Here is a 26797-nt window from a genome sequence, read left to right as displayed (position 1 = left end):
TGGATGGTGCTAAATACAGGGATATTCTTGAGCAAAACCTGTACCACTCTATGTGTGATTTGAGGCTAGGACAGAGGCTCACCTTCCAGCAGGACAATGACCCCAAACACACTACTAAAGCAACACTTGAGTGGTGTAAGAGAAAACATGTAAATGTGTTGGAATGGCCTAGTCAAAGCCCAGACCTCAATCCAATGGAAAATCTGTGGTCAGACTTAAAGATTGCTGTTCACAAGCGCAAACCATCCAACTTGAAGGAGCTGAAACAGTTTTGCAAGGAGGAATGGGCAAAAATGCCAGTGGTAAGATGTGGCAAGCTCATGGAGACTTATCCAAAGCAACTTGGAGATGTGATAGCCGCAAAAGGTGGCTCTACGAAGTATTGACTTTAGGGGGGTGAATAGTTATGCAAATTTACTTTTTCTGTTATTTTCTCCTATTTGTTGTTTGCTTGACAATAAAAAAAATAAAAAAATCTTCAAAGTTGTGGGCATGTTCTGTAAATTAAATGATGCAAATCCTCAAACAATCCATGTTAATTCCAGGTTGTGAGGCAACAAAATATAAAAAATGCCAAGGGGTTGAATACTTTTGCAAGGCACTGTATATGAAGGGGTAACTGGCCTTATTCATTAAAAAGTTTGCATGCCTATACTTCAGTACGAAAGTATATGTAATCTTCAGGCCTAAAATAATTTTTTTAACTTGTGCAAAAAATGCAAAAGGGGTTCTGGCTGTGAAAGGGTTAAAAGGAAAGATTCACCTTCAAGGACATGTTAAATCCGTAAGATTTGTTAGTTACAAAAAACTGGCTCCTAACTTTATCTGGCTTCTAGATTCAAAGCAAATTTTCAAAGTCATGCCCTAAAGTATTTTGAAAATGTGGTCTAGCATTTATTTTTGGTAAACTCCACAAGCATAGATCCTCAAGCATGCACACATATACTCCTGGGTCTGAAAAACTGTATACTAAATGAAAACGATGCTGTTACTTAGAAAATGCTCCATCTGCACTAATTAAAGCTCTTACATTTATATATGCTGAGCAGAAATGCCAAAATATCCCTTTTCATATTTGAAATTTATTAGGTTATTTTCTGGCAATGTTTTCCATTATTCTGCAATGGTGTTCTTAAAATAATAAAATGACACATATTCATTATGATAAAAGATGGCAACCACAAGTTACACTAGAGAATTAATTTAATTTAATTTCATTAGCTAAATGTGCCAAGTCATGGACCAGGTGAATTTATTTTCTTTCTGGCAAATAGATATTAAGTAAATGTATCTCTCTTTTCAAGGTCATTAGAAAATGTTGGAATATGTATGTTTTTAAAAGCATTCTATACTGAATCATCTTGTACTGAGGCATTTGGCCAAGTTAATAAAATAATTTAAAGACTTTGGAAACGTGCAGTTTTTTTGCAGAAGCTAATCCATTTTGATCTACACTTTAGACTAAAACTATACAGAAGTGAATGATATATACTTAATAAAATGAGTGCTGTGTTAAATAAAAAATAGTGACTGTAATGGTGCGCATTGAGCCCATGAAAAGATGAAGGCGACATCCATTTTGTTCAGCTCTCAGCCATGTTTATCATAATAGCCTAGTGATCTTAACCCCCCCCCCCCCCCCCCACACCTCCTTCAATTCATGCATTTCACAGCCTTAATATTAAAGCAGGGTTCCACCCATTAAGATTATTAAAAGTCAGCAGCTACAAACAGCATAGTTGCTGACTTTTACTAAACCGACACTTACCTGCCCCACAATCCAGCGATGTGGCCGCCTCTCCACTGCGCCATCATGGTAACTATAGGCACCTTACGGCTTCAAGGCCAGGCACACACGACGCATGTCGTGCTGCGCTCTCCTATTGGCCAGCCGATCTTGTGTCCCAGAAGATTGCTGGCAGGGAGGGGCCACCTAGGACGAGAGGAGTCGCCTAGGCTGCCAAAGATAGGAAGCGAGACAGAAAGTCCCATGAAAAAAAAAAAATAGTACAGACATCACCCCCCCCCCAAAAAAAAATGACATGCCAAATGTGGCATGTCAGGGGCTGAGGAGTTCTTAAAACTGAAGTTCCACTTTTGGATGGAAGTCCGCTTTAACACACTTCATAAGAGCCTGTTATCTCAATTTAGGGACAGCAGACACCAGCACACATGCCTGTGCAGAGCTGTAAACTGCTAACTGTGTTCTGGCAGGATGCCTGTTAGTTTCTTCTGATCATAAAAAAAAAAAAAAATCTACAAATGAACACCTCCCTCAGACCCATCGTAAAACTATGACAAAATCTTTCAATTCTGTTACCCATGGTTTGTATGGCAATTAAAGCACTAGGAACACATAGCATGTCAGAAAATGTCTACTCAGAAAGCAGTCAGGCATGGGGTGACCTCGGTCCAATTCTGAACTTAACAAAATTCACACCACACAATTCATAAAATCAAACAGGACCAAGACACATTAATATTAAAGGGGTTGTAAAGGCTGTTTTTTTTTTTGGAAAAACACCTGGCAGTCACCGGCCCCCTAGCCCCCCGTTTTACTTACCTGAGCCCCTTCATCTTCTTCGGCAGGGATGTGCCGTCCTTCTCTCCACTGAGTCCCGGCTTTGATTGGATAGATTGCAGCGCAGCCATTGGCTCCCGCTGCTGTCAATCAAATTCAATGACCCATGGCAGAGTCATACATTCAGCCTCTATGGACGCCTTATGAATGACTCAGGAGCGTGCCTGAGGGGGTTACCTTGCGGGAGAGAACTTCTCCTAAAGGGGTTATCTAATGCGGTAAGGAGCCGCGAGAGCAGCCAGGGGACCCCAGAAGAGGATGTTTGGGGCCACTCTGTGCTAAACGAGCTGCACAGTGTAGGCAAGTATGAAATGTTTGTCATTTAAAAAAAAAGTTTTAGTATCACTTTAAGTATATATTTGAACAGGAAATATCATACCAAACAAATTGAAAAGGGGGGTGTCAGGACAGTTTGACAGTTCTCATGTACCATCAACCAAGGAACATCTGCAAAGTTATGGGAGCCAATAATAATAACGTGCTCATTGACTGGACTTTGCTAAAACCAAGGACTTTGCAAGTATTTACCCTTTTCACCTGTGGGCTTGCTATTGTCTGTTCTCTGTGTTACTTTTTGACATATTTTATTTGAACTATTTTGACCTTTTCATTATTAAACCCTATTTCGAAAAGTGCTGAAGCGGTCTCTAAAGCTTTAGATGCAAGCTAGAAGAATCCCAGCCTCTTGAAGAGTGCTACTGTAGTATAAATCTCTGAATATACCTGTTTGTTGCGACAGTGTGTGTTAGCCCATTTAAAAAGGTAAGCCGAAGAGCAGGGAGTTGCAGTAGTTGAGGCGAGAGATAACAGGTAGTGAATTAGAAGCTTTTCGGTTTCATTGGTTAGGAAGCGGCGTATTTGAGATGTTGCGGAGGTTGAGGCGGCAAGTTTTGGAAAGTCATTGGATGTGGGGCCGAAAGGAGAGCTCAGAGTCCAAGATAATGCCTAGCACCCTAGAATGTGGGAATTGGTTGATAGTTGTGCCACTGCTCTTGACAGAGAACTTAGGAAAAGGGGCATGTGGGGGAGGAAACATTATGAGCTTTATTTTGGACAGATTGAGTAAGTGGAGTGGCATCCAGACTGATATGTCGGTTAGTAAACTAATGCGGAAGCGGATGAGCGAACTGAAATGGCGAGGGTCGCACATGCACAGCGCAGTTTCCACGTACGCATCTGGTGTCTACACCGGGTGGATGGTATATCCGGGTGGATGGTATATAAAGCCGCGCTCACCAGTATGAAGACGCTGCGGGAACCAGGAGACACATACATGCTGCTCTCTGTCACAGAGGTATTTATAGCCAGCTTACATGTTTGTTATTGGCGATTGTGATTCTTAGACCATTGAAGATATTTTATCTAGTTTTGCTGACATTGTACAGCGAGTTACAAATGTTGTTTTATTTGTGCCTATTAGATATTTCCAGTGACTAGAATACTTGGTGGTGTGTGGCTCCTGGCATTAGCCTGCTGTAGAACTTGCCCTTGTAAGTTGATTTTAGTTTTTTGTCTCTGATATCTAGAGGGATATTCCATTATTCCTTCTGAAACAAGGTGCTATTTTCGTTGTTATCTTGTTTTTAAATTGGTCTTTTTCTACCATTTATGGTCACCTTGGGCGCATGGTTCTTCTAATGCAGCAAAACATCTGGTATCAGGTATCCCGGCAGTTTCCGATCTCTTTGCTTTTAGGAGATACAGGTAATCGGTGACACCCTGACGAGGAGTGGAGACGAGGTTGCATAAGAGTAATCTCTGATGTAAATATTTATATATGATTTCTTGATTTAACCACTTGCCTACTGGGCACTTAAACACCCCTCCTGCCCAGACCAATTTTCAGCTTTTGGTGCTCTCACACTTTGAATGACAATTACTCATGCAACACTGTACCCAAATGAATTTGTTGTCCTTTTTTACCACAAATAGAGCTTTCTTTTGGTGTTATTTGATCACCTCTGGGTTTTTTATTTTTTGCGCTATAAATGAAAAAAGACCGAAAATTTAGAAAGAAAATGCATTTTTCTTGGTTTCTGTGATAAAGTTATGCAAATTATTAATTTTTCTTCATAAATTTTGGCCACAATTTATACTGCTACATATTTTTGGTAAAAATAACCCAAATTAGTGGATATTATTTGGTCTTTGTGAAAGTTAGAGAGTCTACAAGCTATGGTGTGAATCATACAAAATTGATCACATCTGATGTACTGGTGATTTCTTGTGACCCGAATAAGCCAGGAAAGTACAAATACCTGCCGAATGACCCCTTTTTTGAAAGTAGACATCCCAAGGTATTTAGTAAGAGGCATGGTGAGGTTTTTGATGTTGTCATTTTTTTTCCCCACAATTCTTTGCAAAATGAAGATTTTTTTTATGTTTTTCCACAAAATTGTCATTGCAATAGGTTATTTCTCTCACATGGCATGTGTATACCACAAATGACACCCCAAAATAAATTCTGCTACTCCTCCTGAGTATTACAATACCACATGTGTGGGACTTTTTCACAGCCTGGCCATTTAGAGAGGCCCAACATTCAGGGAGAACTGTCACGTGTTCTAAGAGCATAAATTACACATCTAAATTGTTGACTACCTATTACACTTTTGAAGGTACTGGAGCACCAGGACAATGACACGTGGCACTGATCTGGCACTGATGAGTCACTAATGACAGATGCCACTAATACGGGGCACTGATGACACGTGACACTGATGAAAGATGGCACTAATATGTGGCACTGATGACAGATGCACTTATACGTGGCACTGATGACACGTGGCACGGATGACAGATGGCACTAATACGTGGCACAGATGACACGTGACACTGATGACAGATGGCACTGATACGTGACATTGATAACACATGACACTGATAACAGATGACACGTGACACTGACAGGTGGCACTGATGACAAATGGCACCGATACGTGGCACTGATGGCAGATGGCACTAATATGTGGCACTGACATGTGACACTGATATGGCACTGATGACAGATGGCACTGATGTGGCACAGATGGCACTTATACGTGGCACAGGAGACAGATGGCAGTTTATTTCAGTTTATTTTTTTTTGTAACTTACGGCCGCTGCAGCCGTTCATCTGTCCCTCCTCACACGCTGTCTGTGTGAGGAGGGAGAGCAGCGCTGAGAGATGATCTCATATGTTTACATATGAGATCATCTCTCATTGGACACGCCGATCGCGCTGTAAACGGCCGCGGTGATTGCCCGTTTACAGCGATCTGTGATTGGCTGTGTCCAAGGAACATCGCCAGCACAGAACTTCCCCGATGCGCAATCTCAGGATCGCGCATTGCGGAAGTAAATAGGAGGACATCCAGGGACACCCTGCCGGCAGGTAGTGTCCGCGCTGTAGCCGTCTTTCGGCTATAGCACGGGCAGGAAGTGGTTAATTTAATATGTTGACTTGTTGTGTCTTCTGATAGAAGGCATTGTACGCTGCAAAGCACCAGCATCCACTGAGGAAGCCCAATTTATGGGCAAAAAAAAAAAGGTTGGGAAGTCCATCATATATTGCTGCATTGTTGAAGCTGTAAATTAATTGCACTAGCCATAACTTGCAACTCCCCTTTTCTCTTTCGCTTTTCTAATGAATGAATGTTTATCTTGTTTTTCAAAATAAAGGAACCTTTTATACATTTGATATTTCTTTCAATTTATTTGCACCCATAAAGTCCCAATCTCTTTGCTTTTTTACTAAGCTAATGATGTGTGAGGAGACTGATGGAGTGAAGTTAAGGAGATAGAGATTGATTTGGGTGTCGTCAGCGTTAATATTATATTGAAAGCCAAATGAGGCCATCAGCTGACCAAGGAAAGAGATTGAGAATAGGAGAGGTCCAAGAACAGAACCTTGAGGGGAAGAGGAGAGGAGAAGAGGAAGTAGAATTGTAAGTAACACTGTAAAGGTGCATGGGATAGGTTGGATGAGAGCCAGTGAAGACCATAGGAATATAGTTTTTTGGAGGAGGGGGTGGTCAACCGTATGAAAATCAGCTGAAAGGTCCAGAAGTAGGAGTACAGAATAGTGTCCATTGCTTTTTGCGGTTAGTAAGTCCTTTGTGAGCAGTTTCTGTGGAGTGATTCTTAAATGGAGGTGGTCACTCGGTTGTAGACCAGGCATTCAAAGAGTTTGGAGGAAAAGGGGAGGAAGAAGATGGGGCGTGGGTTGTTAAAATTGGTAGAGTACAAGGATGGCTTTTTGAGTATGGGGGGTGACTAATGCATTTTTTAGAGAGTTGGTAAAATTCCAGAAAAGAGAGAGATTGAAGATTAGAGAGTGTAGGATAGAGTCAGAGGGTGACCACAGAATTTGAAAGGTAACTGGGTCCAGGGGGTTAGGTGGGCATTAGAAATAAGTTTAGCGACCTCGTCTATAGTAGCAGGGTTGAATAAAGGGAGTGTTGATTGTACCTGTGGATATAGGGTGTTAAGTGGGGGGGGATACCCATAGAGTGGAGATTTCATCACAACATGAATCAACCTTTTTTGTTTTGCGATTGGCAATCTCTTGGGCAGCGAGTGAGTTAACAGGTGGAGGCCAAAGTAGAGAGTTTCCCGCTTTCCCGCATGAGGCCTGAATAGGGGCCATACCTCAGAGAGGAAGTAGCCAGGGTTGATCTGCTGAAAGGAAGAGTAGCTGAGAAAACCAAGCACTCATTGGCCAGAAGGGTGTGATCAGAATTGAGGTCTGTTTTTTCTCCAGAAATTAGTTTAGAACCAGGGGAAGAAGATGCACTGGGGGAAAGGTATAATATTTCTTGTGATATTTCTTGGTGACCGAAGAAATCTGCCACTTGATTGTGGACCCCTTTGAGATGAACTGTCAAAAGAGCGTACATTTTTTCTGCCCAAAGGCATATCTGTTTCGAAATGTTGATTAAGGTTGGGCTTCTGGAGCCCCCTTGCTTGTTCACATATGCCACAGTAGTTGAATGGTCTGATAGGACTAGAACATGGTATCCCCGAACAGGTCTTGAAAGTGAGATTGCTCTGGCTACTGCCATAAGCCTCCTCCAATATGAGGAAGCCTGAGCTTTCTCTGGGGCCCATTTCCCCTGGGCTGGCTGGTCTGCCAGATCGGCCCCCCAACCCTTGCATCCATCATCAGCTTGTAAGAGATTGGAAAAGACCAGGCTAAGCAAGCCTGATTTAAATGTTTGTGGTTTCTCCACCACCACAATGTCCTCCTCACTGCTACAGGAAAAAAGAACCCTCCTGTCTAGGTCCTCCTGACCTTGAAGGCTTGCAGTGTTCTTAGGCAGAATTTTTCCCACTGGACAGGCAGAATTGCTGATGTCATCAGGCCCAGAACCGACATCAGCTCTTGGATCGACACTGTTTGGTTGTTCTGTAAAGAATTTATTCTCCTGATGAGGTTATGAACTTTTTCTTCTAGAAGTACTGTCTTATGGTCCACTGACCTGAGATGGTACCCTGGAAAAATACATTTCTGGGTAAGACAAAGGTTTGATTTGTCAAGATTGAGATCCACCCCAACGACTTCAGCCATTGCTGTGCTTGAAAATTTTCATTTGACAGCTGCTCTTCAGTGGGGCTGCGACCAGGAGGTCATCCAGATAAGGAACTACTGTCATGGACAACAACCACAGAGGTGCCAGGGCTTCTGCCAACACTTTGGTGAATAAACTTGGTGACAAGGGAAGGCCAAATGAGAGAGCCCTGCTTTGGAATTGATTTTCCTTCCTGTCTATTGCCACTACCAATCTTAAGTACTTTTGGGAGCCTTCCGGAATGGGGATGTGGAGATAAGCATTTCTCAAGGTCATGGTCACCATGAACACTCTTGGTTGAAACATATTCTTTACTGAAAAAATGTACTCCATACAGAATCTTTTGTAACAGATCACTTGATTCAAGGGTTTTAAATTTAGAATTAAGCAAATTAAGCAAAATTTTCCCGATGGCATCTTGATTACGAAGACACGAGAATAGAAACCTTTGCTCCTTTCCTCTTCTGGGACTGGAATAAGGACCCCTGGCCTTGAAAGCATTGTCAGAAGAAATCTCTCTGGAGGGAGAGTTTAATTCCAAAGAGTAACCATTGGCCACGATATTCAAAACAGTCATTGGCTGTCATCGTTTGCCATTGAGGCAGGGAGGTAGCCAATCTTCCTCTTACTGTAATCATTGCTGTTTTGAGGATTGGCCAGAAGAGCCAAAGAGAACGTTGCTATTTGGGTTTCCCTTATGACCTGGACAGTTTTTTTTTTTTTTTTTACTGATCCTTCCTCTCCTATTAAGATCGCCCATTTTGTCCACGAAAAAAACCTTCTCTGGACAGATTTTAGTTTTTTTAGTAGAAAATGATATTTTTCTGTCCGCCATCCTCTCTAAAACTTCATCCAAACCTGGCCCAAACAATAGATCTCTGGAAAAGGGAAGAATGCACAACCTGAACTTGAATGCCGAATCCCAGGACCACGTTTTGAGCCAGACAGCTCTCCTTGCTACCACTGCCAGGCCTCTTGACCTTGAGGAGAGCTTTATGCATTCAGTGGATGCGTCGGCCATGTAACCAATGGCCTTAAACAGGACTGGTAAGGACTTAAGTATCTCCTCTCTAGGGGTGCGTTCTTGACATGATTCTGTAGCTGGGACAGCCAGAAATCCAGATTCCTTGCTATGCACGTTGTGGCTAAAGTGGGTTTTAAGCTGGCCACACAAGTTTCCCATGCTCTTTTTAGGATTATATCCCTCTGCTTGTCCATGCAATCCTTTAAGTGACCCATATCCTCAAAGGCATGCACAGACCTCATGGAGACTTTTGAAAGGGGAGCATCCAGTTTTGGATTCTTGTTCCATACTACTTGGGTGTCATCAAACGGAACCCTCCTTTTGCGACTGGCTGCCAAAAACGTCTCTCAGGGTCTGCCCATTCCTTATGTACCACCTCAGATATCACTTGGTTGACTGGAAACATTTTAGACTTCTTTTTCTGCAGATCTTGGTATACCATATCATCATGTTTGGAAGGAAGATATTTATCTTCTTCAATTTATAAAGTCTCATAAATGGACCCCAAGAGGTCCTCCACATCATTTAAGGACATCTTAAATTTGGGGACCTTTCTTTCCTCCTGTCTACTTTCTTCCAGTGTGCATATGAAAAAAATTCTCCCCAGCCCTCAAAAAGGACAGTTACCAGACTGGGATGTAAGGATGTAATGTAGGGTCTTATACAGTGGATCTAAAAGTCTACACCCCCCTGTTAAAATGACAGGTTTCTGTGATGAAACAAATGAGACGCAAAAGGGGGGGGGGGGGGGGTAAAAATAAAAAAATAAAATAATGTGGTTGCAGTCATCATCAAGTGGAGAAAATATGACACACAGTGACATTACTAAGAACTGGACGTCACCCCACAATTGATGAAAAAAATATTTTTTGTACTCACCGTAAAATCCTTTTCTCTAATTCACTGACTGACACAGTTCCTCTCTTTAACCATTGGGTTTTTACGCCACTTTTAGGAGGGGACTAGGCATAACATGTTAACATGTAATGAAAAAACTCAGAACTTCTAGTTCCACCCAGGGGCAGTCCCTTAGGTAACAACCCCTCAGCCTGCCATGCAGCTTCAGTACGTCAACAAGCAGTATAACGTAAACAAAAATAGGAGGGGCGTCTGCTGTGTCAGTCGGTGAATTACAGAGAAAAGGATTTTACGGTGAGTACAAAAAAAATTAGAGGTCGACCGATATACGGATTTTCTCTGGCTGATGCCGATATTTAGAAATCGCGGTGGCCGATGGCCAATATATGATGCCGATGTTTTTGGGCCGATATGTTAGGCTGATATTTATTTTTTTCCCCCTTAATCTCATAAATCTAACAGTTAGACACCTTTCACACGGGCGTTTTTCAGGTGCTTTTGGGCTAAAAATAGCACCTGTAAAGTGCCTGTAAAACGGCTCCCCTGCAGTCTGTGTGAAAGCCCGAGTGCTTTCCCACTGAGGAGATGCGCCGGCAGGACGTTAAAAAAGAAAAAAAAATTAAATAGAAGTCCTGCAAGCAGCATCTTTGGAGTGGTGTACACCGCTCCTCCACCACTCCTGATCATTGAAATGAACGGGCACCCCTGCCGAAGCACCTGCAATGCAATTTGGCAGCGGCGCTTCACGGGCGCATTTAACCCCTTCCTCGGCCGCTAGCTGGGTTATAAGTGCCCCGCTATCAGCCGAATAGCACCAAAGGGGAGAGCCACAAACTGGTAGTGGGCTTCCCCGACTGCAAATCGCAGAAACTTCTGATGCCGGAGGTATATAGGTATGTGCAGGTACGGTATCCTGGATGTCTAAGGATGCTAGGGAGTCCCCTTGATGGAGTGCAGCGACTACTGAGCGAACTGATTCCATTCTGAACCTCTGCACTTTCACAAAGTAATTGAGGGCTTTTAGATCCAAGATTGGACGTACCCCTTCCTTCTTGTGGACTACAAACAGGTTTGAGTAGAACCCCTGGAAACGTTCAGATTCCAGAACAGGTACTATCACCCCACGACTCAGCAGGTCACTTACCGCCCCCAAAAGGGCCCCCCGGTGAGCCTGGAGTATGAGTATGCTGGAGGGGAAGAATCTGTTTTGCGGCCAAGAAAGGAACTCCATCTTGTAGCTGGAGGAAATCAGATCGCAGACCCATTGGTCGGACAGTCGTGCGGTCCACCGGGCTGCAAACTCCCGAAGGCGACCCCCCCACCCGTGTTGCGGGTGGGTTCAAACCTTAATGCGGTAGCACTTTTGCTAGCAGGCTTGTTAGGCTTGCGGTTCCAGGGACACTTTGGTCCTTCAGAAGTCGTCCTGTCATGCTGGTGACGCTCGGTCGAAGCCCCGGGTGGACGAAAAAGCTGTTTGTGAGCGGAGAAAAAGGGGCCCTTGCCTACGGCGTAGCTCCTTAGCCTTTTTGGAAGCCTGGTCGGCAGACCAGCATTTTGACCAAATCAGGCGCCTCAGCACCACTGCTGACACTGAAGCCCTGGATAACAGAGGGAGGGTATCCAGGGCTGGTCGCATGGTTGACCCCACAACCATAAACAAGGAATGAGCCACTACTTCGGCCTTCCTGTCTGTGGGGTCCTTAAATGCAAGAGTCTCTACCAGGATCGTGGTTACTTTGTTTAACCTGGATACTGGGGGGTCCACGACTGGAGGAGCCGACCCATTTTTGAGAAGGTTCTCCTCAAAGGGGTAACGCACCGCCATGTATTTGGGGACCTAAAAACTCAGTTGCGGTCGAACCCATTACTTGTAAATTAACTGATCAAAATAAGTCAGATACGGGAAGACCTTAGGTGAACAGGCTAGCTTACAGGACCCAAAATCTTCAGGGTATCACGCACAGCTGTGATAAGTGTTCCAACAAGTGCTTTGTCGCGCATGGACCCAGACGGGGACTCATCCTCACTGTCCAAACGGTCCTGGTCAATGTCATCTGAAACGACAGAACAGGGGTCACCAGCCTCAGCAGGAACAGAGTCTGCGTCAGAGCTCTCCGGGGGAGGGGGGGACAGGGGCCTTTTTTTTTTACCACCTTTGCGCTCACGCTCCTCCATCTTGGCAACGATCAAATTGAGGACCGCCGACAAAGTGTCAAGAGGCACTGCACAGTCTGCAGGCGAAGCGGTTGCAATTGCCTGGATTTCGGGGGAAGAAACACCAATTTCTGAAGCCATGCTGACCCTACCCTGTCTGCCACCTGATGGGGACCTAGGGCAGTGATGGTCCCACCCTCCTAATTGCTGCTGGCTGAGAGGCTCTTTCCCGCAGTGATAAATGATTATTCCTGCGCTGCTCCTAGTAAAGGCTACCTATAGCTGCATACACCGATATGGACCAAACCGTGCATTTTAATATTTTTTGGCACCTTATTTTATGATACCTTTTTACAATATACCCACACTGCAATTCATTTCAAGTCATATAGAACCATCAAGACTATATTGCACACTCAAATATCGCATTTACCCTATATACTATTTGAGAGCCCTTTATATGGTATTAGATAGAGTAGAAGGTGTAATAGCCCCCCTCTTACAATAGAGTAAGAATAGCGCAACATCAATTTTCCCAATAAGCATGCTCTTTCCCGCAGTACTCACCACGCTGACTGGTCCTGCGCTGTCCAGCTAGTAGTGCCTGTGTCCCTTGTCAGCTCACAGGTGCATAGGAGATCACACTGCGCTGTCTAGAGCTGCTGCCTATGGTGCTGAACTGATCCACAACATGTTTAGGCTCCAAGAAAATAGCTGCCAATCATCCAGTATAAAGGACATAAACCCACTGAAAATGGCCACCGAGCTACAGGAAAGCATGCTGCCCCTTCAGGCTGATCAAAAAACGTGCTCAGGCTTCAAGAAAATGGCCGCCGAGCATCCAGTATAAAGGACATAAACCCACTGAAAATGGCCGCCGAGCAACAGGAAAGCATGATGCTCCTTGCCTTCACCTAAGATGGCTGCCTAACACTGTATACCATGAGGGACAGTGGCAGAGAAATGGCGGTGAACAGCGCTGCAGCAATCGACAGGCACAGCCACTAAACACCCCCCAGGGAGAGAATCACGCATCAGGGCACAGCCAGCCAGTGGAGACCCCCCAAGGTGAGAGCCACCCTGGAAAGCCTCTGCATCTGACACACACACCGCTCAGCAGTCTCATGCAGCATTCCCCACAGGGAGGGGAGAAGAGAAAATAGGGATAGGGAGATAAGAGAGGGAGTTGGGGGACCCCCGAATCGACCTCCCAGGGAATGCCCAGCTGCTCAGCCCCATCGAGGCAGGGAGAGCTGTACTTACCAGTCCTGCAGAGCTGGGAGACATTCCATCACAGGCCCACTCTCCAATCAGTACGGGGTGGCTGTTGGCCTGGCGCACTGTGATGCAGACAGGCTGGGGAGACTACAAGGATAAGGGTATCCAGCCTGTCACCCAGCCGGATGTTGATAGCAGATCACAGGATCTGTAGTCTTGCAGTCTTGCACAAAAAACAAAGCTTCTGCAAAAAAAAAAACACATGTACCGATGGGCCCGCAGGGTTCCTAGGTCCTTCTTCACTAGGCAAAAAAAAAAAAAACTGAAGCTGCATGGCAGGCTGAGGGGTTGTTACCTAAGGGACCGCCCCTTGGGCGGAACTATAAGTTCTGAGTTTTTTTTATTACATGTTAACATGTTATGCCTAGTCCTCTCCTTAAGGTGGCGTAACAACGCAATGGCTAAAGAGAGGAGCTGTGTCAGTTGGTGAATGCAAGAGAAAAACTGGTCAGAGAGGCTGCCACAGGCTTACAGCAACATTGAAAGAGTTGCAGGAATATCTGGCAAGTACTGACTGTGTGTTACATGTGACAACAATCTCATCTCCCCTATTCTTCATATGTCTGGGCTATGTAGTAGAGTGGCAAGACGAAGAAAAACATCCAAGCCTGGCTAAATTTTTCAAAAACAAGTCTGAAGTCTCCCAAAGCATGTAGGAAAATGTGGAAAAGGAGAAGCTCGGCGAGAAAAAATCTAATTGATAGGACACCTCATCCCAAATTACAAGTCAAAAAATGTGGATCTGGGGAAGGGGGGGATTATTACGGTGCCTAATAGTAATAAGGTATAACATAAATTACCCAATTAAAGACAATGGAATGTAATACATTACATAAAATTTTTTTTTTTTTTTTTTTTACATTAAAGCTTTATTGGAAAAACAATTATTCATAAAATTATGTATTATCAAAGGTAATACAAGGCACACCACAATACAAAAGATAAAATAGTCGTCTACTCAGTTTTGATCGCTGATCATCAAGTTGTTCTTTGGGGTCTGAGAGTCCCCAATATAAGAAAGATCAGTGACTCCTTGAAAAAATCATGGGAGGACAACCTGCAGAGCTGTTCTTTCCAAATGATTTCTATTATATTGGAGGTGGTGAATCTGTCCTCGGCCTCCCTGACTGTGGAACAAACTCAAGTACTTAAGTTAGGCTTGACCTTCTGTCCTTCTGGGAATCTTGATAGATTTCAATTCGTGAAAGATATACATCTATTTGCTAGGAGACTATTATTTAAAGTTCTGTAGGATAAGCCCCGAAACATGTTAGATCTGGAATCCACGCCCCCTGAACTTTCAACCAATGAACTTCAAGCTATGGACGATCTGATGTCCCTATGGGAGGAGGGTCACACGGACGCAGATGACCTACCCGAGCCTGTTATGACGCAGGTCCTGATTCATGGTGTTTCCTTCCCCCCTCCAGCGTCATTTAAACCTAAATCCAAATCCTTTCCCTTACTCCAAACCAATCCCAACATTTGGGCCTTTGTACAACAAATTACATTAGAAATCAAGAATCTCCAACTGGACGAACATGAACCATTTAATCTATCCTCTAAACACCGTCAAGCCCTTAGAGACCTTCAAAATAACCCTGATTTGGTGATTAAGCCTGCGGACAGGGGAGGAAACGTCTGTGTCATGGATGGCGGGGCATATAGAAATATGTGCCTCGACATCCTCGGCAACAGGCAATGGTACCGCCCCGTCTGCAAATCATTTGTGGATAACTCCAATGCACAATATTATCAAATGACCTTTGAGGCCTATCAATTAGGCACTATAGATCTGAATACTTGGAAATATCTTAATGTCAAGTACCCTAAGGTTCCAACCTTTTATTCCTTGCCCAAACTGCATAAATCCATGACCAATCCTCCAGGCAGACCAATAGTCTCTGGTTGTCAGGGACTAAATGGAGAACGCCAGTGCACTTGTTGACAAAAACCTTTTCCCACACATACTCTCTTTATCTTCTTACGTTAGGGTTACTATTGATCTATTACGTATTCTAGAGAGCAAACAACTTCCCCAGAACACCTGGTTGGTGGCTTTGGATGTTGAATGTTTAAACAATTCTATTCCACATGAAAAAGGACTTCAAGTCATTCAAGCTCAATTAAGTGAACGAGGTTCGGCCTTTGAGGCATATAGTGGATTAGTTCTTCAACTTTTGAAATTTATTTTGACTCATAATTTTTTCTTGTTTGACTCTTCCCACTTCCTCCAGGTGCAGGGCGTGGCAATGGGCACTAAATGTGCCCCTTCCTACGCCAACCTGTACCTGGGGGGGTGGGAAAGGGCCATTTTCTCTGATGATCGGCTTTCTAACCTGATTAGACATATTTTGGGCTGGCATCGCTATATTGACGATGTCCTTCTATTTTGGAGAGGAACTATTGACGAGCTGAAGTTGTTCTTTGATGAACTGTCTAACAACAGTTTCAACCTGGGCTTCACTATGAAGTATAGTCAATCTCAGATTGAATTCTTGGATTTGCAGATTCTGATTGACGATGATGGTAGACTCAACTCATCTTTGTATCGCAAACCATCAGCAGGAAACACAATCTTGCACGCTTCTAGCGCCCATCCCCAACCATTACTAAATAGTATCCCATATAGTCAGTACCTCAGTCTTCGACGAAATTGTACCTTGGACACTGACTTTTACCAGGCTGCAGGGGATCTATTTATTAGACTCCATCAGCGAGGTTATAGCAAGTCGCTTCTAAAACGCATCTTTAATAAAGTGGTTAATCTCAAGCGAACTGATCTAATTTTCCCAAAAAAAACCCGACCATTGATCAACCTAGTGGGATAATTACTCAGTATTCTAGACAACATTCCCAATGAAAGAAATTATCTCAAAATATTGGCCTCTTCTTTTGGCAGATCAGACAATTCAGAAATATATCAAGCCATATCCTCAACTTACCTATCATAGATCCCCATCTATGAAGGATTGATTGGTTACCAGTCATTTTACGTTTAATCAACCAACCAGACCCACTAGAAGGGGCACCTTCTCTTGTGGGTCTTGTGATGTCTGTCAATTTATTTCAAATTCTTCTCATGTCTCCTTACTGAATGGATCTCAACATATCATAAAATATAATGTCACTTGTAAAACTATTGGGATAGTTTATTTGGCCCAATGTTCGTGTGGATGTTTTTACATCGGCAAAACGAAAAGCCCTTTCTTTAAAACTTATCAGAGACCATATGTCCCCCCTTTTGAAACGTCAATGTACTACCGCACTTAATAGACATATTGGTTATCATCACAATTTTGATGCAAAAGTAGTACAGTTCTCCGCCCTTGAGCATGTACCGATGCATGCTCAAGGCGGGAAAATAGACTCCACTGTACTACAACTTGAAAATAAATGGATATATAATTTAGATGCCACTCAGCACCCTGGTTTGAATGAATATATTACGTTTAAATACTTTTTATAATTTGTCTGGCATATATTCAGGTCCAGCCCGTTTTGAGTATCCGCCATGCTTGCCGTAGGTCCCCTGGATTGGTGGTATGGGTGTTCCCCCCCCCCCCCCTTTTATTTGTATCCAATTTTTTGATCAGCATTTTATTATTAAATTTGCACTGTATCAATTGTGGTTGTCAGACATATTCTTTCTTTTTTGTTTATTTTATATATTTTGTATATAAGAATTTGACTTAACTTATTGGTGTTGTTCCTTTTTTTTTTTCTCCTCGTTTATCTCCCATTTTTCTCTATTGTGTTATTCCAAATACTATATGATTTTTTATAATATATATATATATATATATATATATATATATATATATATATATATATATATATATATATATATATATATATATATATATATAGATATATAGATATATATATATATATATAGATATATATATATAGATATAGATTTTTCTATAGATTACCACCTGACCTTCCCTCGATAGTTTGGTATAATTGTTCCATCCTATATTCAAGTATTTTGTTGTTTTTAATGTTTACTATGTGATCATCTTATTCTTATTGGTTTTGCTGCCCCTGGCTTGTCTTCTTGTGCCTCGTTTGATGATATATTTCCCTTTGGGTGAACCAGCTAGATCTCTCGCCTCCTGGTGCCTGTATGGACGCCCCGGGCCCTATATTGTGGAAACAGCGCCCTTCATAGCACCTTCTGTGTTTACTTACGCCCGTTCTGTGTCAACTTTCCCACTCCCGTGCCCGGTATCCCTATTCCGCAGTATTCCATCTGAGTTTGCCCTGCATTGTCATCGCTGGCATTTATGTCGATCACACTGCAGTGATGACGCATTGCCAGCCGCTAAGCACTCTGGGGATTGTAGGCCCAAGATACGGAGCGAGCAGCCGCACAGAGAGTACTTGGTACGCTCTCTGTCGGCACTCACGCTCGGTGCATGCACGATGTGACGATGACGTCACACGTCGTCGACATCTACGCTCAAGCGCTGACGAAGTGGGGGGTATAGAAGACCCTCCAGCTTAATGCTGGCTGCTGGCTCTTTGGGGACGCTGTCTTGCACTGCACACGAGAATAAGGTTAGTCTTAAGGCTTGGCAGATTGTGCTCCACACCCTTCTAGCCTTCCTTGTAGTTGATTCATTTTAATTTTTGTTTCCATATATATTTTCTCTTTTTGTAACATTAGGGGCCTTATTTCTAAGCAGCTTGTTTATTGTATAGCCTTGTTCAGGCTAGGCTTTTTTGTTGGATACCAACTACTGCCCCTGATTGGTGAACACATTTAACTATCTCCAATTAGGGTTCAAGTGAGCTTTTTTATACATTCATTTCTTTGTTCCCCCATTTTTGAAGAGGCCCGCCTTTTTTGGTCATGCCCTTGAGGTACTATATTTATTTTTTTTGTGTGCATCTAGGTTGCTCGACTGTGTGTCCTCTTTACCCCAAACTTTTCTAAACTTTGGCATCCCCGATATGTAGTTTTCTACATTAACCTCGTATAGGGTATGTATGAGGCATATATCTCTCCTGCATACCATCATTTTTATACTATGATCTCTATATCTATACTTTATGTTGATCAGCTTCTCCTCTACCCCCTGCAGTCACCATTGGTGATACTTAGGGCTGGATGTGCCATTCCTCTCTCCCCCTCTTGGGTTAGCCTCATCGATTGTGGGCCTGCGGATGAGCCAGGGGTATGTATTTACTTTAAGCACGATCAATACATTTCTACTAAATTTAAATTTATTTTCTGTCTATTCTTTACACTGATTATTAGCTAATACAAACTACCTTTGTTAGGGAACAGGCGGTATTCAACTAATCATTATTTGTAAAATAATTGTTTGTTATCTACCACTACTCGTAGTTGTTGTTAGTCTTCCTTTGAGTCAAAAAAAATGGTTCCCCTAAAGAAGCCATGGTAATGGCGAAACATGTTGGGACTCTCTTGACCAGCGATCAAAACTGAGTAGACGACTATTTTATCTTTTGTATTGTGGTGTGCCGTGTATTACTTTTGATAATGCATATTTTTATGAATAAATTGTTTTTCCAATAAAGCTTTAATGTTATTATGTAATGTATTACATTACATGGTCTTTAATTTTGGTAATTTATGTTATAACTTATTACTTACTATTAGGCACCGTAATAATCCCCCCTTCCCCAGATCCACATTTTTTTACATGTAGGAAAATGTGTTATGGTCCGATGAAACGAAGGTTGAACTTTTTAGCAATAATTCCAAAAGATATATGTTTGGCACAAAACCCCTGCACATAACCAAATGAACACCATACCCACAGTGAAGCATGGTGGTGGCAGCATCAAGCTTTGGGACCAAATTTCTTCAGCTGGAACAGGGGCCCTTAGTCAAGGTAGAGGAAATTATGTCAATATTGGCAAAAAATCTTCAGGCTTCTGCTAGAAAGCTGAACATGAACATGGAACTCTACTTTCAGCAGGACAACGACCCAGAGCATGCATCCAAATCAACAAAGGAATGGCTACACCAGAAAAAAGATTAACATTTTGGAATGGGTCTGCCAGAGCCCAGACCTGAATCCGATTGAAAATCTGTCTGGTGATCTGAAGAGGGCAGTGCACAGGAGATGAGATGCCCTCGCAATCAGACAGATTTGAAGTGTTTTTGCAAAGAAGAGTGGGCAAATATTGCCTAGTCAAGATATGCCATGCTGACTCATACCCAAAAAGACTGAGTGCTGTGATACAATCAAAAGGTGCTTCAACAATTATTTTAGTTTAAGGGTGTGCACACTTATGCAACCATATTATTGTAGTTTTTTATTTTTACTTCCCTCCACCTAAAAGATTTCAGTTTTTTGTTCAACTGAGTTGTACAGTTTATAGGTCACATTAAGTTGGAAAAAGTTCTGAAAGTATTTATCTTTGTCTAGTTTTTTTACATCACAGAAACCTGACATTTTAACAAGGATGTGTAGACTTTTTATACCCACTATATTTTCTTCCGGGACAATACTTCCTCTGTGTAGCCCTCCTCAGAGCTCTGAGGAAGGGGATGCGTCCCCTAAACTCATCAGATTGCAGACATCGCCGATAGTCTTGTCACTTTTTACTGCTGTCCTTTCTGGAGTACTCAATCGCATATTTAGTTTCTTTTAATAAACCTTGGGTAATGCACTAGGCGTTTGTGCTCCCTGTGTGTTCTTTTACAGGATATGAAAAACAGGTTTTTAAAACAGCTTACCTGTAAAATCCTTTTTTTTGATGTACATCAGGGAACACAGAGCCATAGTAGTTACTATGTTGGGTTAATAGGCCACCTTTAGGTGGTGGACACTGGCACGCCCTAAGACCAGAAGTGCACTCCCTATATAACCCCTCCCATTACCGGGAGTACCTCAGTTTTGTAGCCAAGCAATACAAGTATATACCAAGAAGGGAGGGACCTCTGTGTCCCCTGATGTACATCAGAGAAAATCCTGATTTCTTTTCATACATCAGGGCAATAGTAGTTACTATGTGGGATGTCCCATAGCAATGGCAACTGAAGGGAGGGGGACACAACAAAGTAGGGCAAAAGAGGCTAGAGGACTCATACTGCAGCCTGCAGTAGACTACATCCAAAGGCAATATTCTCATGACCTTTATCATCGATTTGATAAAATCTGTTAAATGTATGAACTGAAGACCAAGTTGCAGTCTTACAGATCTGAGCCATAGAGGCCTGATGATGCATCGCCCAAGAAGCACTATCCGCCCTGGTTGAGTGTGCTTTAACATCAAAAGGAGGAATTTTCTTCTTTAAGCCGTAAGCTTGAACAATCAATCACTTGACAAATCCATTTGGAAATTGTGGACTTTCATGACGCCTGTCCCCCTTTTTGGACCTTCTGTCAGAACAAACAAAACATCCATTTTGCGAACCTGAGTGGTCGCTTTTAAATAGACTCTGATCGCTCTTACTACATCAGCGCCTAGAGGCGATTCAGTTCGCATTGTGCGCTATACAAGTATTTCATTCATTCATTTATTCATTCATCAAGGGAATATAGTGCCTTCTATTCCCTAGATTAAGGCTCCGGGAAGAAAGGTAGAATAATATCCTGGTTTAAATGAAAACCTGTCACCACTTTTGGTCGGAATTCAGGATGAGGACACAAAACCACCTTATCCTTATGCATGATTAAATATGGCTCTTTACAAGACAGAGCCGCTAGTTCCGATACTCTTCTAGCAGAAGAAATGGCAACCAAAAAGATAATTTTTCTTGTCAAAAGAACCAAGGGAATTTCCCATAAAGGCTCAAAAGGCTGATTCTGTAAAGCCGATAAGACCAAATTTAAATCCCAAGGATTTAGAGATGCCTAGATAGGGGGATTAATCCATGTTACCCCCTGAATAAAACTATGCACCAGAGTGTGAGAACCAAGAGGTCGTTGAAAAAACACCGACAAGGCTGAGATCTGGAACTTGATAGTACTCAAGGCCAGCTTCTTTTCTAATTCCATTTGCAGGAAATCAAGGATCCTACCTATGACATACTTCCTGGGATGCCAACTCCTGGATCCACACCAATAAATAAATATATGCCTTCCAGACTCTACAGTAAATGATTCTGGAAGCCGGCTTCCTGGCATTAACCAAAGTAGACACTACCGAAGGAGATAACCCACGGTCCTTTTGAATGTGGGTTTCAAAAGACAAACCGTTAAATTTAGCATCCGCAATGTAGGATGGAATACTGGATCTTGTGCGAGAAGGTCTGGCCATAAGGCAGGAAACAACCCATGGGTACTGTCCCCTGCCCTGATCTTCCACTACATGACAGAAGTTTCCAGCTATAAGGGCTTCATATCTAGATCGTATGCGATGTTACTTACTGCATTTCTGCCTGCCTTCCCTGCAAGGGTGACTTCGACCTGGAAGAGAGACGTAGGAGTTTTTGAGGAGGACCAGTGGACAGAGGCCTTACAGGCAATACAAGGGTGCTCACTGAACATGGCACAACGACTGTCACAACTGTTTATAGTAAGGAGGATACACCTCACACCAGCTAGACTGCATAAGATGGGCATTGGGGACAGTGACAATTGCACCAGGTGCGCCAGAGAACACAGGGATCTGATTCACCTATTATGGTGATGCCCCAAACTGCATCGCTACTGGATGGGGGTCATTAAAACTTTAAATTATGTATTCATGGTTAAGATCCCGAAAGTGAATGTAAATATTGACAAGGAAAAGGGGGAGTAAGGGAGAAAAATAAAAAATGAAAATAAAAGAACCTTCACATAAAAGACCTCAAAAGAAAAAAATGTGGGTTCAGTTGGACTTTTTAGGCATAAAGAAAGTTGTAGACACAACCAGTATATTCAAAAGGAATTATTTCTATTTATTTTTAAAACAAAAAAATAAAAACAGAAAATAAAGAGTTCAATTTCCTTTTTACACACAAAAAGGAAATGTTTCCTCCTTGTAACTACACATTTAAGACCTAATTGACATCCTATCAAAAACAGTAAGATCCATTTCAAATTTCCAAAAAGGAAAAAACAAAATATGTATCTATATAAATATAGGATTAAGGATATCAACCATACAGTCAGCAATTACATATATTTTTGGTGCTCTACATGTTTCGCGTCTGCGATGACGCTTCTTCAGAAGCTGATAACAATGTTCTAAATTATAAGGAGAAAATATAAATGAATAAAAAAGGAAAAAAACATATATGTATATAAAATACTAAACAACACATATATAAGCATACATTAAAATACATATATCCAAATATATATATTTTCTATTCCTGGAATGAAAAATCGCCGATAGGCAAGGAATGTTTTCTGCCCAGGCTAGAATATGATTCACCTCTTTTTGAGCTGCACGACTTCTCGTGCCCCCCTGGTGATTGATCTAAGCCACAGCCGTGGCATTGTCAGATTGAATCCTGACAGGACAGTCCCGTAGCCTGACCATCCAGGACTCTAGGGCCAGATGTACTGCCCGAATCTCCAAAATGTTGATGGGCAAGGTCCTTTCTGACTTTACTGGAAGAAAGGATTTCCCCTTTTAGAAGTTGCTGGATATCAATCACCAATTTAGGCTCTGACGTACATCGGGGGATAAGCGTATTGGAAAATCCAAAGCCTGAACCTTCTTGTTCCAGACTGACAGGATGGGGTTTTGTAGCAGTCTTGAGTGAAACTGCGCGCAAGGGACGGCCTCAAAGGAGGCCACCATTTTCCCTAACAATCTCATGCAAAGCCGAATGGAAGGATTTTTCTTTGCTTTGACAATTTGAATTAATCCTGTAATGGAACTTGTCTGGCGTAAGAATACCTTTTTCTGTACGGTATCTATGACCAGCCTCAAGTACTGTAATCTCCTTGACGGTTTTAAGGAGGATTTTTCTAGGTTGAGTATCCAACCCAGAGATTCCAGGTAGTTTACAGCTGTGATTAAAATTTGATTTTAGACCAGAGACTGAATGATCTACTAAAAGTAGATCGTCTAAATAGGCTAGGACCGTTATACCCTGAGCCCTAAATCTGGCTAAAGGAGGTGCCAGAATTTTTGAGAACACCCGCGGTGCGGTGGCTAGACCGAATGGCAGGGCCACAAACTGAAAATAATGATTTTCTATCTGAAAGCATAGATATTTCTGGTGAGCGGAAAATTTTGGCACTTGGAGATATGCATCCTTGATATCGATCGATGCCAACAACTGATCGGATTGATTCCATGCGAAAGGACCGGATATTTAAGTGCCGATTCAGATCCTTGAGATCTAGAATGTGTCTTACCTCTTCATTTGGCTTTGGAACCATGAAAAGGTTTGAATAAAAACCTATGCCCTGTTCCTCCAAGGGAACCTCTGATATCACCAGCTGGAATAAGAGATGATCCACAGCTTAAAAAGATTGATTTATTTTTCTCTGGATCCCTGGGAACATTTGATCTTAGAAAACGAGGAGACAGAAATTCTCAGAACTCTAGTTTGTAACCTAGAGAAATCGAGGAGGCCACCCATCTGTCTTGACATTGTTCCTGCCAGGTGTTTGAAAATTGCAGGAGCCTTCCCCCCACCTGACCAAGCGGTGGCGCCCCGTTAATAAGAAGGCTTTAGTATTCTGTTTTGTGGGCTTTCTGCCCCAAGACCTCTTTTGACCCTGGTGCTGCCCTTGGGGTCTTCCCCTTGAACCTGATGGTTGAGGCTGTCAAGACTGCCTAGAGGCTGATGCCCCTGGCACAGGTGAGGAAGCACGCTTAAAGGAGAAATGTTTAAACTTCTTCTTTACTGCTAAGAGAGCTTTTCCCATTAGAAATCCTTTGGATGTATTTATCCAATTCGTCCCCAAATAGCCGTTCACCATGAAAGGGGAAACTGGCCAAGAGTTTTTTACACTGTGCTTTAGCCAACCAATTTTTCTGCCACAGAACTCTGTGAGAATGCACTAGTCCTAGCATAAGCCGTGAGGCTTGGATGATAGAATCTTTCATAGCATCTACTGTGAAACTGTGAATACGCCAGCCCATTGCTGGGCCTGCTGATCAGGCAGAATCTTAAGTATCTCCACCAACTGTTCCTTAATGGACTAAGATACCCCAATTGCCGCAAGAACCGGCCGCGCTACTGAACTTGCTAAAGACATTTTGCTTTTATAATGAAGTTCCAACTTTATATCTGTTGGATCTTTTAACATCAGCGCATTATCCACTGGACATGCGAGACTCTTGTTCACTGAGGCGACTGCAGCATCAATTGCTAGGAACCTCCCCCCCCCCCCCCAATTTCTTATAGAAATCCTCCTCCGTAGAATATCATGTAGAACATTTTCTGGGAGGATAATACAGTTTATCCGGATGTTCCCATTAAGAATTTATAAGCTTTTTCAGCCATCAATGAATAGGAAAAGCATCCCCAGGTTTTAGTGATCCCAAACCAGAGATGGGTTCATCAAGGGGCAGCAAAAAGGTTGAACAACCAATTTAGTAAGAGAGTGTACAAGCAACCTGTCTTGTGATGCTACTCCTATATTAGGATCCTCAGAAGAGGATATATTAGTATCTTCCAAATCTCTTGGAATATCTTCCTGATCCCCTGTCCCTTGCACCTCAGTATGAGGGTCCTGAGCACTAGATGGGGATCTGCTACGTTTTGACCTACTATGGAGAGTGATCATAGCATTAATCTTCTTTTCCAAATTAGAAATGGTAGAAGAGAAAACCTTCTGTGTGATTATATATATATATATATATATATTTATTAGGGACTGAAGTGTCCAGCGCAGCTGCAACAACAGTCTCCCCTGACGGCTCAATCTGACCGACCGCATCACTCTCAGAGGAGGATGACATTCTTTTGGAAATGGATTTAGTTTGTCGTGAAACCAATGAGCCATTAGAACCCTTTGAGGAGTTCCTTCCACTCATAGCCTGCAGCACAATGCAGAGGCACTACCAAAAAGAATGTGCACTTCCAGGTTATAGTCCAGCGCTACAAAGCTGCTATTAATGCCTAGCCTGGTAAAGTAATAATGTCTCAAAGGGAAATGCCTGTGTCACCAAACGTGAAGCCAGCCACCTCTGCTCATGTGTCCCTCCACAGCCAGCAGCAGCCACACACACAGTCCTTCTTTTAAAAACTTCCTCCATGTGTAGTCAGCATCTGACGTGGTTAGCCCCGCCCCCTCGCGCTGATTACGGCCCCCACCTGAAACAGCACCCTGCCAGTAAAAACTTTATGGCCTTACTACCAAAACGTACTGGACACGAGGCCCAGGTACCATTCCTTAAGCCCATTAAAGGACACTCTGAATGGATCCGGTCAGCATGGCTAGCCCCAGCAAGGATTGCTCCAGTGGAGCTCAGCACAGTACATCTTTACTCGTGACCAACACCTTAGACACTGGCGAAAAAACTGAGGTACTCCCGGTAATGGGAGGGGTTATATAGGGAGTGAACTTCTGGTCTTAGGGCGTGCCAGTGTCCATCACCTAAAAGGTGGCCTATTAACCCCACATAGTAACTACTATGGCTCCGTGTCCCCTGATGTATGAAAAGAAAAATAAGCACCAACACCCCCTTACCCCAATTTGAGCATTTTTATAATACAAAATATAAACCTGAAATGTCTGGAACCACATAGTCTAGTTGCAAAATCTTCTCAGTCCTTTAACACAACGCCCGCAAATGAACAGGCTGGATTCTATAGGCTGCAGTAAAGTTTATAATAGAACTGTAGATGAACTCTGGTCACACATACAAGAAAGTTCATTAGACAGGGAACATTTTGATGCTAGAGTGTGCAGCTCCTGCATTTCAGTTAAATATATAATTAAATATTGTCAGAATAGTGTATGATTCTGAATAGTGCACTAAAATACATTAATTTTAAAGACCTTAAAGCCATAATATTTGTGCCTCATTGATTCCTTTATCTCACTTAATGCCCCTCAGACAGAGTCTGTCTGAAGGTCTCCGCACTCTAATGCTTTTGGCAGCCAGAGACCAAATATTAGGTTAGGCTAGGCTGCTTTGAAGTGTTTAAGTGGTAAGAAAGAAGCTCTGTATTTTAATGACAAGTTCACTATAACATCAGTAATTGCACATACTGTATTTGACAGCATTTGTTATATTAACTGTCTAAGCAACACAATTGTAAGAAACAAGACTGAGGGTGATAAAGCACTATAAATTACTATCTTACTAATCCAATACCATCCAAAGTGTCTCAGGATTTTGGAACCCCAGGGAGGTTTATTATCCAAATACCCACCTAATTTTGGAAATTGCTACTTTGGGCTACCAATGTGATAGACAGCCTTACAGATCAGTAGGATGGAAAAGTAGATGGGGGAGACAAAATACCAGAGT

The 26797-nt window shown here is 42.6% G+C and overlaps 1 protein-coding gene across 4 annotated transcripts in view; it reads right to left on the bottom strand.

Moving 5' to 3' along the window:
- OGDHL (oxoglutarate dehydrogenase L) overlaps positions 1–26797 on the bottom strand; it is a 344487-nt gene that overhangs the window by 268444 nt on the left and 49246 nt on the right. The window lies entirely within an intron of this gene.

This window comes from Lithobates pipiens, unplaced genomic scaffold, assembly GCF_037356315.1.
Source record: "Lithobates pipiens isolate NorthernLeopardFrog02 unplaced genomic scaffold, aLitPip1_a1.2 Scaffold_25, whole genome shotgun sequence".
Lineage (NCBI taxonomy): Eukaryota > Metazoa > Chordata > Amphibia > Anura > Ranidae > Lithobates > Lithobates pipiens.
The sequence above is the reverse complement of the archived record's forward strand: the minus strand, read 5'-3'. Positions and strand labels throughout refer to the sequence as shown.